The following is a 12,768-nucleotide window of genomic DNA, read 5'->3' as shown; positions in this document are numbered from 1 at the left end:
GGAGTGCAATATGCCAACCTTTTCATAGTAAACCTGGAAAGTGACTTTCTGGCCTCCTGCTCCAACAAACCACTGGCCTACTTCCGCTACATTGATGAAATCATAATTATCTGTACCAACACCAAACAAGAACTAATAAAATTCCATGAGAGATTCAATGCATTTCACCCCACCATAAACCTGACATTAAGCTATTCGTATACAGAAATCAACTTTTTGGACATAACCATATAAATTTTAAACAACTCAATACAGACATCCCTATACCAGAAACCAATTGATCGGCCCACATACCTTAGATGGGACAGTTCCCATCCTAAGCACATTAAAAAGTCCATAGTCTACAGCCAGGCCATCAGATACAACCAGATCTGCTACAACCCAGCAGACAGAGAGGAACATTTACACAATCTCAAAAAGACATTTTTAAATCAGGGCTACCATCCCACCTCAATTGATGACCAAATCACCAAAGCCAGCAGAATACCCAGGAATCAACTACTCCAATACATTGGGAAATTAAAAAAAGGACGTGTGCCTCTAGTAGTAACCTGCAATTTACAGCTAGAGGTACTAAGGAAGACTGCGAAGAAACTCCATCATACCCTACACAAGGCTAACCATCTGGAAACCATAATTCCGGACTCTCCCCTCCTATGTTACAGATAACTGCCTAATTTGAGGAACTTTATAATCAGAGAACCAGAATGAGATCTCACCACCACACAATTAGAGAGGGAAAGACGAAATTACCTGTGGCAAAACATTTTTCTAGTCACCGACACAACATGGAACATATGTTATCATACTGAAGTACAACTTCAAGCTGCAGGAATAGCAATATCTTAGCTATTCATGAATGAATAGCTAAGAGCTATCTGTCATTGGCTGAGCGCTCAGCCAATAGCTAAGCAGTAGCTGCTATTGGCTGAGCCCTCAGCCAATCTGCAGAGCCCTTTCAGGAGGCGGGGATTTTTAAATCCCCGTCTGCCGAAAGTGCTCAGTAGCAGTGTCGGGGAGCCAGCTGGAGGACGCGGCTGACAGCAGAAGTGAGTAACTTTTTTCTTATTTTTTTAACCACTTTTTTATGATTATCGGGGAAGGGCTTATATTTCAAGCCCTTCTCCGATAATCATTCTGCAGGGCTTGTCAGAAACCACTGCTTTCAATGGGATCGGCAGCAGTGCCGATCCCATTGAAAGCAATGGGATAGCATGCTGCTGACTTCTGCCACAGCCGTGACAGCTGTCACAGCTGTGACAGAGGGTTACTTCATCCCCGCGGTCCCCGCAGGGATGAAGGAAACTCCTGCCACAGCTGTCACAGCTGTCACAGCTGTGGCAGAAGTCCGTGGCATTCTCCATATCTTTTCAATGGGGCTAGCGCTGTTGCCGCTGGCCCCATTGAAAAGACTGGCGATGTCGCAGCGATATCCCAGCGATTTTGGGATATCTGCCTGCGTTTTTCTCGCACTGCGATGCAAGAGTTTAACTTTAGAATTGCATCGCAGTGGAGAAAAAAACGCCAGTGGATGGGAGCCCTTAAGGTGCAAAACAGCCTGGTCCTTAAGGGGTTAAAGATTGCATAAAAAGTCATACATTGATTTGAAGGAATGCTGCCATCCAATAGGGGGCACTGCAAAGGTATTGTTTCATCCTCCTTATGTGCAGGTCTGAAGGAGAGATAAAACAGGCCTGTCACTTCCTAGAACCAATATAGAGATAATAAAATTGTCCTGTTCCTTGCCAGTGGACTGATTAAGTATTTACTTTTCTGCTCATCGTGTTTGGTATTGTTTTAAGTACAAATTAGTCTCTGATTTCTTTGCCTTTTCATGTGTGAACATTTGTATTTATATACGTGCCATCCAAATCAGTTTTATTATGCCTGAGGAAGGATCCTGTGAGGATCCAAAAGCTTGCAATAAGAGCATGTATTTTTGTTAGTCATTAAAATGTATCATATCTACAGGATTACTTGGTTTCTCTTACTGAGAACAATTTTTGCTCTACTGGCTAACACGGTACCAAACCTTTTTTTCGTTTTTACTAATGAAAACCACAACCTCAGCTATATGCTTTTCTTACAAAACGCATCGAAATTGTAGGCAAAAATTTCAGTTTAAAGAGCATGACATCTGTTAGAGTTTCTCTGACTGACACTGTACTCGCCTGTGTGAATGCAGCCTTAGGGCACTATTACATGAGCACTAGTGGTAGCTATTAGTGCTTGCATTTTCTCGACAATTAATGGGCGGCACCTGTAAGGGCAGGTGCAGCTCGACAGCGCTGTTACAGCTTGTTAATAAGGCTAACTGCGAGCAGGAAAATGTGAGTGCTAGGGGCTACCACTAGGGGTTGTGTAATAGCGCCTAAAGGTCCTCTCACACTTAAACGTGGCAAAGTGTCGCAATTTCAATCCCGGAGCTTTGCCATGATTTTACTTTTGCTTTCGACCACAGCTCCCTGCGGCCGACAGTGTGTTTTAGTGCATCCCATCATTGTGATGGGTGATGAAGTGCACTAAACAGACAAAGATAGAGTAGACAGCACTCGAATATCGCCGTGCTGGAAAGCGCAGTCTAGCACCGCGATCGAAAGCATGTCTGTGAAGCCCCATTGATTTCAATGGGAGTCTTTTCCCATGATTACGGTGGCGTTCAAAACGCAGTGTTAATTGCGGTTAAAAGCGCCTGTGTGAGAGAGGCATTAGTATGCATTATTAGTCTAAGACACTACACCTGCTTTGATTGGCTAGCACTGCTCACATGATACGCCTGGGCCAGTCAGAACACCATGCAGTGTATATGACTTCCAATGCATACTAATACAAGTGTGAATCAGAGAAGTCAGAGAAGTGGTGCGGCCATCTTTGTTTGTCCAGGACCAGAGGATTGCTCTCACAACAATCCATGGTTAATCCAAATTCTGCATTCTAGTTGTTTACTAGCTCTATGTGAAAAACCTGGATGAGAAGATCTCTGCTTGCTGTCATTGAATTGGAAGTTTGCATCCAATGGCAGAAAACCCATCCTGGCTCACATGATTGTAATCTGATACAATTGTATCCAGTCTACACAATGCTCAGTGTGACAATGTGGTCATTTTGCCTGCACTGACACGTACCAAATCTGTGATTACCTCACAGCAGATTGTCCACATTGCTACTCTGTAACAAATCCTCAGCTATAAGAACTGGTAGGGCAGGATGGCTAGCTGCTTGTAATTGCTTCTTGTGGAGGTAAGTGGCTCCCTCCACTACAGGGTACGTCTGCCCTTGCTTCAATGTCTTGTCCTGTTACATCTGTCTGCACCTTCCCACATTGCCCCTCTCATCTCAATCCATCACCCAGCCCGAGCTCTCCGCTCTGCTAACGAAACCAGACTCAGCGCCACTTTAATTCGAACCTCTTATTCCCGCCTCCAAGACTTCTCCAGAGCAGCAGCAGTCCTCTGGAACGCACTACCAAAGGCTATCCAGGCAATCCAGACCTCACAAAACTTCAGGCGTGCTCTAAAAACGCACCTCTTCAGGGAGGCATACCATATCCCCTAAACCAAACCCCTCTGTACTCCGCCTGATAACATGCTCCCTGACCTACTGACTGCAATCCCTGCTAGCCACCATCAACTGCCCCTGCAGTCATACCGATTTTGCCGGCACACGGCTGAACGTCTGACCATTGTTTATGTGTATAGCATCCCTCACTCTCCACCTCGCCATACCGTGCACATCTCCAGCCCCTTTACCTTCTGTATCACCCCATTACTTGTAGTATGTAAGCTCGTTGGAGCAGGACCCTCACCTCTATTGTTTCCATCAACTGATTACGATATATGTAACTGTGGTTCTGTAATTTTTGTACTTTTATCTTTCTGTATTCCCCCTGTCTATGTAAGCGCTCCGGAATATGTTGGCACTATACAAATAAAGACTATTATTCTTATTATAAGGTCCTTTCCTATCTATCTTTATCCGTTTGGTTGGGTTGGACTCTTGGATACTGTATGGATCAGCCCTCTCCTCGCGGTTCTGTTTTGTGCTGCTTCTTTCAGTTTGATCATTTGCACCTTCCTGTCAGCTTTGATAGTATCAAGTCCGCGCTTCTTTGGCGGTCAGGTCTTCTTTTGTCGCTGACCACTCCAAGAATTATCAATATCTCTAATGAATTATGTGGCCGAAGTATGCGAGACTCTATTTCATAATTTTACCCTCCAATGAAAGCTTTGGTTTGATGCGGTCTAGAACTGTTTTGTTCGTGATCTTGGTGGTCCAAGGAATATATAGGAGTTTCCTCCAGCACCAAAGTTCGAAGACATCAATTTTCATCAGGTCCGTTTTCTTCAGTGTCCAACCTTCGCAGCTGTAAGTTGTAATAAGGAAGTTGATTGCGTTCACTATCTGGCATTTCGTTACAATGCTTATGTCTTTGTTTTTCCAGATCTTATCCATACTTAACATTGTGCTGCGACCTAGTGCGATTCTCCATTGTGGTCGATTTTCGATCAGAGGAAGATGAAGTCTTGAACTGCTTCAATTCCTTCATTGTTGATTATGATTTTTCCTGCACCGCAACCGGCTGTTGTCATGATATTAGTTTTCTTCCTCCTCAAGTTTAGGCCGACTTCTTCACTTCCTTCTTTCATTTTTTTTTTTAAACTTATTTAATTGAACAAGAAATATACCATACAGTATATACTTCGGTAGCTTTGCATACATAATGAATTCTTCAGATAAAGGGAGAACTACACACATACAATATCCGCATCAAATACTGTGTTTCCCTGAAAATAAGACAGGGTCTTAAATTTATTTTTTGTTCCAAAATATTTCTTTTTTACATGTAAAGTTGCCTGGACACTATTTAAAAATCATGCTCAGGCTTATTTTAGGAATAGGTCTTATTTTCAGGGAAATACGGTATATAAACATAGCATACTGGTACATTAAGTTTTCATAACATTAGAATTTTAACATTTGATACCCGTTTGATACAGTCCTACTCAACATGCTTTGAAGCAGATCCAGTGATCCAGTGTAATGTTTGCATCTGATAAGCCACACCATCTCCCCCACACCCTATTAAATATCTGCGGGCATTTTCCATTTTTCTTTTCATATGGAAAGGTGGTTCTGCCACTTTGAGAACGTTGGGGGCCGCCTATCCATCGAGCTCAAAGCTATTGTCTTGCGAGCCATAAGCAATACTTTAATGAGGAATATCCGGTTATGAAATTGCCAGTGCCCCTCGTCCAAGATTCCCAATAAGCATATGCTTGGATTGAGTGGGACTGTCCTTTTTTAAATTTTAGTATCAGTTCAAGATCTTCTTGACTTCTTGCCAGCAAAATTGTATCCTCTGCAGATCTGTGATTGTTGATGTTTCTTCCACCAATCTTGACTCCGATGTTGGATTAGTCTAAACTGCATTGCCTCAAGATCGCCTCTGCATAAAGGATGAAGAATGCAGGGAATAAGATGCAGCCTCGGCGTACGCCTTTCCCGATTCTGAACCATTCTGTGTCCCGGTTGGAGGTCCTGACCGTAGCCTCCTGGTTCGTATATAACAACTATATGAGTTGCCCCACATGTCCCGGGACTCCCACTGGTCTTAGGCCTGGCCACAGCTTTCTTGTTCAATGCAATCAAAGGGTTTGCTGTATCGATAAAGCACATGTACTCCTCCTTCTGGGATTCCCGGGCCTTTTCCATAATGCATCAGAGATATGCAATTTGGCCTCTTGCTCCTATTCCTTTGTGAAAACCGCCTTGTGCATCAAGAAGTTCCTGTTCCGCTATCGCTGTCATGCGTTTTTGTATAATCTTCAGTAGGATTTTGCTTGCATGTGATATTAGGACTATTGTGCGGTAGTTTGAGCATTCTCTCGGGATGCCTTTTTTTTTTTAAATGGTCCTTTTAGATGGCTCCATCATGAGTGCTGATTGAGAATATCGGCGCTCGTTTAAATAGCCTTCACACAGGCCATTCAGGCTGTTCATATGATTGTTCGTCCACTATACACTTTCATCAGTGTCAGCAGGACATCAGTGTTTACATGCGGGGATGTGCTACCGACAACCATGATTTGTGGTATTGTATAAGGTTTAGGCCGTATCTACACGGGCGATTTCCTTGCATGAGTTCTATTTGCCTGCGATATGGACAGAACTCTCACAAGAAAATGACACATATTTTCTGTGTGTTTACACACATGGGCGATTTTTCTCACAGACCAAGAGTCCGAGATAGAAAACTTGCAGCAAGTCCTATTTATTTTGGCAATATCACCAAATATTTTCTTTGGGAGCGAAAAAAAAAAAAGAAAAATCACACTGCATTCTATTGAAGGAAAATGAGATTTTTAGACGTGTGATAAACACATGTACAGCGATCTGATGCGCTTTTCTCGCAAAACACATAGCAATCTTGAGTAAAATCGCATGTTTATGATATTGGTCCGAGTTTCTCGGCGGTGTAAATACAGTCTAGGTTCACATGGGGTGGATTTACTGCGGAGTGTCCATTTTGGACATTCTGCAGTGCAAAATCCGCACCAAAAAACTACATAATTTGGCGTAGATTTTTACATTGTTTTTGATTTGGAATTCGTCCCCCTATTCATAGAGGTGGATTCTGCACTGTAAATCTGCTGCTATAATTGACTTACTGTAGATTTAAATTCTGCACTCCATGTCAAGTTCCGTAGCCGATTTTTTTTCTGCAGCATGAGGGCAGACACCCACTGGCGTTTTTTTCTCCATTTGGCTGCGGGAGCAAGTGAAAACTCTCACCTCACAGTGTGAGAAAAAAACTGGGATGACGCCGGGATATCGCCAGTCTTTTCAATGGGGCCGGCAGCAGCAGCGCTGGCCCCATTGAAAAGATATGGAGAATACCGCGGACTTCTGCCACAGCTGTTACAGCTGTGACAGCTGCGGCAGAAGTCCGCGGCATGCTATCCCATTGCTTTCAATGGAATCGGCGCTGCTGCCGGTCCCATTGAAAGCAGTGGTTTTTGGCAAACCGTGCAGTATGATTTTGAAAATCTCATCCACTTTGCTGCTACTGTAAATGCTGCCCATCACAATTCCACATTGTGTGGACATACCCTAAGGCTGGGCTCACACGAGCATAAGATGACCGCGTATTACACATGCGTTGTACAGTAATTTGCAGGCAATCAAATATATTGCCTTATGCAGTTCTGCTCACAATAGTGTATAGGAATTGCGCAATACGCAAGTGCCAACAAATGCAGCATGTTCTATTTTGCCATGTATTACACGCACAAGAACCCATTGTTCTCTGTGGGTGTGTAATCAATGCTGTCCATACCCAATTACATTGCATATGGGCGGTGTGTGCGATCTGCAGGAAATATAAACAAAAAAACAGGAAGACTGTGCATAACAGCATGCGTGAGATACGCTGTCATGTGCAGTACAAATTGCTGCCATGTACAATGATAGGCTGGTACACTGCCAGCTCCACATTTTATGCATTTAGCCGTTTGGGCCCGGCCTAAGGGCGAGTTCACTTAACGCTGATTTGTTGCGGATGTTAATGGCGATCTGCAGCGGATTTCACCTCTTCAATTTATATTAAATGCTGCACCAAAATCTAAAGGAAAATCTCAGCAATGTGCGAGTGCAACCCAAAAGACTTTTACTCGTTTGCCTGCAGATTGGGGAGATGGACATTCGGATGAACATTCCTTCCCGAACAAAGGCCTCTGCAGGTCCGGTCATCACAGACATGGTGGGTCTGCTAGTAACCAGATTCGCTCACTTCCTCTACAGTTTTTTTTTTTGTGTCTCTGAATATTCCCTTTTCTCCCGGACTTCTGTCACCTGCCTCACCTGTCCACTCAGGTGACGCTCCGCACCCACCTGTCATGCAAACCTTTTTTCCATCATTAAACCCAACTATCTACATATGAGAGCTGAGCACAGAGCCCCCACGTACTCCGGCATAGCACCGCCCTCTGCGTTCTTCATGGTTAACCGCCTCTTATTTCCTGCCGAGGACTCAGTGGCGCAGGTTTATTATTTACAGAAGATTATTCAAATCCCTTTCACACATGGAAAGCAGCCGCTTTGTGTAAGTTTGAATACATGTGATCGCCAGAAGACTGGCAGAGTGAGAGCAGAGCGCTGCTGCCCCCTAGTGTCTCCACCAGGAAGTTGGGTGAGATCTTTATCGCTGTAGTAGAGAATGTAAGGGTAGCTGCTAAAGACCCTGTCACGATTATTATCACAACCATTATGATGGATCATGTGATTAATGCTCATTGGATGACAACTCAGTCCTGTGATAGTCACCAGGCGACCGGATGATGACAGTGTCCGTTATCACATATGACTACGTGCAGCGACAGCCAAGATGTGGACGGCTAATTCTGATTATAGTTTATACATTCATGGCTGGCTCTGTATATATGGCTCTTGGGTGACCATCTTGAGCTTGACAATGATAGCCATGACAGTCACCATGTCCCTTTCCCCTGGTTTGCGGGGTTCTACCACCTGACTATGCTACTGTGTTGCAGTCTGAGGCTATGTTCACACGGGGTGGAATTTGCTGCGGAGTGGGCAGTGCAAAATCCACTTCCAAAATCCCACTATTTGGTTCATTTTTTTATATGTAATTTGATGCGAAATTCACCACCTCATTTGAAGGGGTGGAATCGACTCCGAAAATCCGCAGTTATAATTGACATGCTACAGATCCAAAAGCCGCATGTGGACAAGTATTGCTAATCAAATCCACTTTCCTGCTACTGCTGTGGATTTTTCGCATGGAAAATCACGTGAACGGGCGCACAAATCTGCCATTTGATTTGTGCGCCTGTTCAGACTGCCTAGGACTAGCGCATATACGCCGAACCTGACATACCGTCAGGTGGGGGGAGACAGTTTAGCTCTGCTAAACTGCCTCCCCCTTTCCGCCCCCACGCCAGTTCTTGGTAAGGGGAGGGGGCGGGTGCTAGTGTGCTAAGCTCCAGCCCCCTCTCTGCCACTTGTTGGCTGCCAGTAATGGAAGGGGTGGGATGGGGCAGGAGCTTAGCAACTAGCTCCTGCCCCGTCCTGACCCCTCCCATTACAAATAGCCAGCAAGGAACAGAAAGGAGGAGGGAAGGGGGTGGGAGTTTAGCTGACATAAGGTGTCTATGGAGCCGCTGCCGTGTTCCGGCCAGAAGATAGTTCCTGAACTATCTTTCTTGGCTGGCGTAAAAGCGCCCGGCCGAAATGCGCACTGTATGCGCTATCTTGGCCAGCCGGGTGCATTTACACCATGGGACTACCGCTTAGGCTCCATTTATACGAGTGTATATGGACCGCACTTTCACAGCCGGCTGATATACGCTGTCCAGCTGATACATTGGTTTACAATTAATTAGTTCAGATGGGCGTATTCCTATGGCGTAAAAGCCCCTGGCTGGATTTGAATTGCGGATTGAAAAGCGTTTGATTCACGGTAATACGCGGTTCAATCAAATGCATTGAATTTCACAGTTCAAAAATCACACGGGGCTAAATAGGTTCTGGCAGAAGCTACAGTCACAAAAAGGAGAACCTAAAACGTAACCTTTTATTATTTTGGATTAAAAAAGAACACATATCTGCATTAAACTGCAATACACTAAGCCCATAGACACAGAGTTAGTGTGATAATCAAATTCCACCTGCAGCTCATGGACAATGATATAGTACATTGATGGGGAACCTTTTAGAGATTGAGTGCCAAAACTGCAACCTAAAACCCACTTATTTATCGCAAAGTGCAAACACGTCAGGGGCGGGGCTTATCACGACGTATGATTTTACTTCCGTCATTTTATAAAGGACTAGTAATTATTAGGAAATTACAGTGTCAATGTTTCTGGTGGTGCCATGCACCACACAGCTGTGCTACATGGTACATCACACACACAGCTGTACTACATACATCCTGATCCCACACACATCACACACACAGCTCTGCTACATCCTGATTCACACACACAGAGCTCTGTGATCCCCACGCATCACACACTCAGCTATACTACATCCATCCTGACCTCACACATCACACACACAGCTCTGCTACATCCTGATTCACACACACAGAGCTCTGTGATCCCCACGCACCACACACTCAGCTATACTACATCCATCCTGACCTCACACATCACACACACAGCTCTGCTAAGTCATGATTCACACAAACACAGCTCTGCGACATGGTACATCCATTATGATCCCCACACATCACACACAGCTCTACTACATGCATCCTGACCTCACAGAGCACAAGACAAACACAGCTCTCCTACATCCTGACTCACATACACACAGCTCTGCTACATGGTAGATCCATTATGATCCCCACACATCACACACAGCTCTACTACATCCGTCCTGATCTCCACACATCGAACACACAGCACATGACAAACACAGCCCTAATACATGCTGATTCATACACACACAGCTCTGGTACATGGTACATCCATTATGATCCCCACACATTACACACAGCTCTACTACATCCATCCTGACCTCAAACATCACACAACTCTACTACATCCATCCCGATTCCCACACATCACACACACAGCACATGACAAACACAGCTCTGCTACATCCTGAGTCATACACACATAGCTCTGCTACATGGTACATCCATTATGATCCCCATACATCACACACACAGCTCCGCTACATGAGACATCCATCCGAATCCCCACACTTCACACACAGCTGTACTACATCCATCCTGACCCCACACATCACACACACAGCACATGACAAACACAGCTTTGCTACATACTGATTCACACACATCTTTGCTACATGGTACATCCATTATGATCCCCACACATCGCACACAGAGCTCTACTACATCCATCTTGAGTCGCACACAAGACAAACACAGCTTGCCTCCCCCCACAGTAGTGACATCACCGCAGGTCCTTTAGCTCACCGGATCTCTGTTGTGGCGGTAGGTGATTGTCAGGACCACTGAGTTGTGTGTTAGATAATAACGGCTTAGTTGTATTCTCATTGTGTTATTTTTGTCCTCCCCTTTTCAAGAGCCCTAACTTTGTTGTTTTCTGTCAATCAGGCTGTGTGTTTTATATATCACATAGGACCTGCGATGACGTCACACAGGGGGCAGACCATGAGATGAACCCATATGTAGTACTTTCTACATTCTGCAGAATGGCTCCTCCCACAGCAGTGACATAAGCACAGGTCATTTAGCCCACCGGAGCTCTGTGGTGGTGGTAGGTTGTTGTCTTCTGTCAGGACTGCTGAGTTGTGTCTTCTGAGATAACAACTTAGTTGTATTCTCATTTTGTTATGTTTGTCCTCCCCTTCCAAGAGGCCTAACTTTGTTGTTCTTCTGTCGGTCAGGCTCTGTGTTTTAAATATGTTGTAGGACCTTTGAAGTCGTCACGAGGGGGTGGAGCGATAAGGTCACCAGGGTAGGAGCATAAGAAGCACTCACATACTCACAGACAGGTCATCGTTAGTAGTTTGACACAGTCATTTAAAAATAGACAGGGAAGAACTCTGTGTTTTTGCCTAATTGGAGCATGGGAGTAGCATTTGTGCGGATTTTGACTGAAAATCAGCTGTGTACCTGCAGCTGATTTCATACTATGCAGTGCTCCCCCTCACCTCCTCCAAAGGCTTCCCTCTGTCAGTGCTCCTCAGCTTCCTCCTTTTTCCTGCACACCACTTTAATCCCTTTGCTTGACCTTAGGTGGATGATTTAGGTGTTATTAGATTAGTGACACCCAGACCACCGCCGTAAAATCATTAAATTTGACTTTGGTACATCGAGTAACCTGTGAGGACAGCCCAACGTTCCTATGTTAAGTCTATAAGTGCGCACTGCTATGGAGAGTGAACCATTGCTAAGCAGCACAAGCGGTCAGAGGACAAGCAGTTAGCGGTACAGAGGGCGAGCGGTAAGTGGCACAGAAAATGAGCAGTGCAGAGGCAGAGAGGTGAGTGGCATAGGCGTATTGTCAGGGGTCGCAATGGTGCCCGGGCCCCTGCACTAAGTGGGTCCACAGGCTGCCCTCTGCCATATACATATGCACATTCAGTGCACTAATGACTGGTCGCTCTGTCAGCAGTATTGTACCAATCACGCAGCTGACAGTGCGGTCATCCTAAGAGGAAGCAGAGAAGAAGAGGAGGGCGGCAGCCGCATAAGCTGGCAGGGAGTTAAGCACAGTGATAATATCAACATTGTGCTGCCCCTGCCTCCTGTTGTATGGTGGCTGCTGCATCTGCGTGTCCTGCTATTATCACACAGAGAAGTGGTCGGGGCCCAGGGGTATGTGTATATGTGTGTGTAATGTTATCGGACCACACTGGTACTGATCTTCTGACCTCATTGCCAGGTGCCAAATTGGTAGGTATGAGAAGATTGCTAGCAGTATCTATGAATAACGCAAAGCACTTCGTGTTATAGCAAGATGCTTCACTTGAGAACTCGCAAGAAGTCTGTTTATTTGAAGACATTACAAGTTCTTATACAGAAAGAGAGAGGGTGTTATCATACAAAGGTTATTACTACAAAGGTTACAAAGATTATTGATCATAAGGCTTATTGACTTCTGCTGACAAAACAGTCTCAAAGGTCTTAAGGCTCACCTAGACAAGGAAGTATCTGCAGTTAGGGTATTGTTATCTCATTATAGTCTATTTCTGCCGGTTTTGTATGTCTTCACATTAACATAGTTCAGTATTGCTGTTTTTCTGTTGACT

This window comes from Eleutherodactylus coqui, chromosome 3 (genome assembly GCF_035609145.1).
Source record: "Eleutherodactylus coqui strain aEleCoq1 chromosome 3, aEleCoq1.hap1, whole genome shotgun sequence".
Classification (NCBI taxonomy): Eukaryota; Metazoa; Chordata; class Amphibia; order Anura; family Eleutherodactylidae; genus Eleutherodactylus; species Eleutherodactylus coqui.
Note: the sequence above shows the minus strand (reverse complement) of the source record.